The sequence below is a fragment of the Schistocerca piceifrons genome, chromosome 6 (assembly GCF_021461385.2).
Source record: "Schistocerca piceifrons isolate TAMUIC-IGC-003096 chromosome 6, iqSchPice1.1, whole genome shotgun sequence".
Lineage (NCBI taxonomy): Eukaryota > Metazoa > Arthropoda > Insecta > Orthoptera > Acrididae > Schistocerca > Schistocerca piceifrons.
The window spans coordinates 312,562,930-312,567,411 of NC_060143.1; the positions used below are offsets into that span (position 1 = coordinate 312,562,930).

At 41.6% G+C, this 4,482-nt stretch overlaps 1 non-coding gene across 1 annotated transcript; it reads left to right on the forward strand.

Moving 5' to 3' along the window:
- The first annotated feature begins 4,400 nt into the window (after positions 1-4,400).
- Trnas-gcu lies at positions 4,401-4,482 on the forward strand. Its single transcript has one exon. It is a non-coding gene; the product is annotated as a tRNA-Ser (tRNA).

Genomic DNA, 4,482 nt, shown 5'->3' on the forward strand with positions numbered 1-4,482 from the left:
ATCCTATTGCTGTCGTAGGGTAGCAAAACGTCACTGATGTATCTGCATCACAGCATCATTTTTTCGGTAGGGTAGGGAAATTTTCCATGACGCCACGTTCGACATTAGCAATGAAAACGTTAGCTAAACGAAAGGCCAAGGGAAATCCCATTGCCAGCCCATCTTTTTGTGTGAAGTAACAGTCCTCGTCAGGAGAAAGGCTTGATTCTCAACATCCTTGAGGAGCTGGAAGCTGTTCGCAGTAAAAACTCACTCCCATTGTATTCTTTAAATAACCAGATCGAGCTAAGACTCTGCGATATTCTAAGCAATTTCGATTGTTCGAAAAGTGTAACGTAATTTCTAGGATCCCACGACTTTTGTATTCACTTTTGGTACCCTATTCCGTCACAATTTATATTTCTAGCATTCCAACTAGTACAATAAAGCTACGCTGATGATAGTAATGTCTTCGTTTTTACTATGTTCTGTAGTACCTAGATATGCCCAGCGAGGTGGCGCAGTCGTTAGCACTCTGGACTCGCATTCGGGAGGACCACGGTTCAAACCCGCGTCCGGCCAACCTGATGATGTTTTGCGTGATTTCCCTAAATCGCTTCAGGCAAATGCCGGGATGGTTCCTTTGAAAGGGCACGGCCGGCTTCCTTCCCTATCCTTGCCTGATCCGATGGGACGATGATCTCGCTGTTTGGTACTTCTTCCAAAATCAACCAAACAACCTAGATACGATGTCCCACTGTTAGGGCGCTCATTTGGAGTTGAAAATGCCGCTGCGCGTATCACGAATTGTGCTCTTCCACGGCACACAAGCGCCTCTGGTCTAATGGCGATCCCCGCCAGTTCAGTATACCGCTGGCTGCCTGCAGTGCTGTATCTTCTCGGCAATCAACTTCACGGTATGTGACTTTCGTATATTCATAGGTTTGGACATTCGAGTTATCTTAGGCGATTAAGTGCTCTGTCCTTCTCGTTCCTAGGTTTGCCTTTACAAATGGGGTCCCCTATTATCTGCTTTTTATCCTCGGTTTTTGTAGTTTCTGGTGTCTTAAATAAAGTTTATAACCTCATGACGTTTTTAATAAGTTTGTCCTTCATCTACATTTCAATTTCCTCGTTGATGTACATGTAGACCCAACAGCTTAATTAGCTTCTCCCCGCGCGATTTTAATGTTGCACAATTTTATCCTCCTGGGAGCTTTTATCTTTGTAGTAACGGTGTTGCTTAATGGGTTATGTTTGTCAGACTGATGCTCAACCGATGGTATGTTATTTGATACTCATTATTTGTACTCCTTTATCCACATTTATTACATTAATCAAGCCGGCCGGTGTGGCCGTGCGGTTAAAGGCGCTTCAGTCTGGAACCGCGTGACCGCTACGGTCGCAGGTTCGAATCCTGCCTCGGGCATGGATGTGTGTGATGTCCTTAGGTTAGTTAGGTTAAATTAGCTCTACGTTCTAGGCGACTGATGACCTCAGAAGTTAAGTCGCATAGTGCTTAGAGCCATTTGAACCATTTGAACATTAATCACGATTCTTTTTGCCGTAGTGCCTCATCTCTTGCATTATTCCCTCCGTTCATTTGTTGACGACTTCCACTCTTCATAAATTTGGATTCTGTTACTGTAAACGTGTGGTGGTGGAGGTGTTGGTGGTGGGGGGGGGGGGGGTGACGACGACGACGACGACGACGACGACGACGACGACCTATGCGTGTGCTGATCAATGTGACACTACTGTAAGCGCTTTTATTTACGTTTGCTTTTATTGCTGGTCCTTTAATATTAAAATGTTTTCCTTTCCATGTAGAACCACCTGAATATTCTACTTAAAGGCGACGAAGTCGCTTGCGATTAAATCACTTATCAGCTATTTACGGTTTTAATCAAGTTCAATTTACCGTGTAGTTTTGTATTTTTTCTCGTACTAACTCAATAATAGTCTCTGTCGAGGACTGTATTAATGTTTTGTTCTTAATTTGTCCTAACATGGAGAACGCGCCTACTCTTTATCAGTGATTTCGTCCAAATTTGTGGTACATCCAGAGCTTTACCAGAAATGAAAGTGACAGAAGTGGTAGCTCTACACAGGATGTTTGGAAATTCCCGTTACAAATTTCTGGAAGTAGTAGAGGGGAGTAAATAGGAGTACATATCTTGAATAGGAACCATGTCCGGAAACGTCTTCCAAGGACGCTACAGAACACCAAAGTTTTAGGCAGCGGCGTCTGTAAATTTATGTATATACACAGTCATTCCGTGATGATACCAACTTTCGAAGATGATGGAGATGGGTAAATGTCAATTTGAGCCAAGAGTCTCTGGTTCGGAAACGAAAGACTCAAAAGTTACAAGCGAAAATCATTCTGATACCTGTGACTGTGGATTATATGTACCGGTAATGTTTTTCTTAAAAATGTAATGTATGCAACATTCAGAGCTGGTAGTATGGAGCAAAACGAACAAAAAAGTCCAGTAAACTTGGGGTCTAAAACTCTTACATTATGAGCTACGAGTACTTGCTAAATTGAAATATTTCACACTAGTGAAGATGAAAAAGTGCTGATAGCTCTTAAGGTACGCCTTTTAGAGCCCATCTTTACTAGTCTTTGTTTTTGGTCCGTACTACCACCTCTGAAAGTTGCATACATGACATTCTTAGCAACAGTACCGGTACATGTATTCCACTGTCTGAGGTATCAGAGCGATTTTAACTTTCTACTCAGTGGTTTGCGAATCGGGGTCTCCTACCTCAAATACACATCGAAACCTCTACGTTTTTACTTAAACTGCTGAAGTAACTGAACCTTACTGAATCCTGCTGAGTGCAACATACAAACATATAAACAGGCTACTTACAACATTTATCCTCCTACATCACCATGAACGTTTGTAACATGATGGAATCACCCGGGATATACATACTTTTAGAGGCGCCGGCACATGTTACTAGGACGCTCCACAGCGTCGTTAGATGACGTTTCTGGACGTCGGTTCCAATTCAGCATATTATACGCTCACTCCCATCTGTAAGTCTGTAACGGAGCTTTCCCAATACCCTACATGGCCAAGAGACATGAACCATTTATACTAGAGTAATATCCAGGCACTGGTTGGCACATCCAAATGGGTACAGAATAGTAATCGGAGGACCGTGGGGCTAATATATACGCGTAAACTTTTTATTTCAAATTTTGTGTTACTTACGTTGCAAATAAACTGCAATAATGCGAAATATATTGTACTTATTACTATTTTCATAAACGGCGTCAAAAGGAAAGATCAACTAAAATGTGCGATTGCAAATAAGTTTCAAGAAAGGAGTTGCAAGGATTACTCGTGACCATCGAATTAGATACGAACTTCTATTGTTTTACAGTTGATGACTTACACGTGCCTGTGTAATACGCATCCAAAAAAGCAGCGAAAGCAGAAATTTTCTCCGCGCATTGAAAACATTATAAACGCCGAGTTTTTATAGCTATGATGGTTTTAAAGTTTCTTCAGAAAAAACAAACTTGGATTATATTCTTTAAAGATTCTCTCTCCTCGAACAGAGTAGCAGCAATAAACGTGTAACGTATTGATTCACCAAATACTTCCACTGGAATGTATTTTGATGAATTCTTCTCGGGATGTGATTTCCTTTTCTCTCTAGACGAGCTCAAATTGTTTGCCTCTCGATATTGACACCGCAGGATTACAGTAGCTAGTGCGTTGAGAGGGGGCGAAAGAGGATCACTTCAATACTACTTGATGGCGATCCTTCATCTTGGAAAAATCTCGTCGTATAATTTTAGATTTATTTGTCCTCCTGCACTTCATTAAATCACTCAAATATTCTTTGTATAATTTTTTTGTTAATTTCTCACATTCTGGTGAAATAATGAAATTCCTATATTTTACCCCACGAATTCGACCACCATATATTTTATACCTTCCCTTTTCACATCTTACATAAAATTATTAATAAATACATTATAGTAAGCCTTATTTAGGCATATTTCCGCTGCGCCAACCGCTCAGTGGAATTTTCGCTAACACGAAAGTGTCATGTCGCACCCACTTCGCCAAGAATGCTCATTTCTCTAAACACTTCAGCATCGGGAACTCTTATTACTGTGTGCTTCATTTGGCGCCAAGCGTGTATACACCTCAGATATCGACAAAATCGGTGATGACAATTAGGCGCTCTGTGCGAAACAAAATAAAGTGTGTTGACCTCACTGCCAGTCACAGTCTCTACTCGTTGGGTTACATCGGCTACGAACATGTTATTAATGATGGGATGATAACACAGAGTTAAAAAAATACGGTGGTGATCACTTGTACAAATCAGTTCTGGCGTCACGAAATTTACTTTGTGTAGAAAACACGTAGTTGGACGCCCGTGCGGCGCAAGACGAGGTGGCCGAGTGGTTAAGGCGTTGGACTGCTAATCCAATGTGCTCTGCACGCGTGGGTTCGAATCCCATCCTCGTCG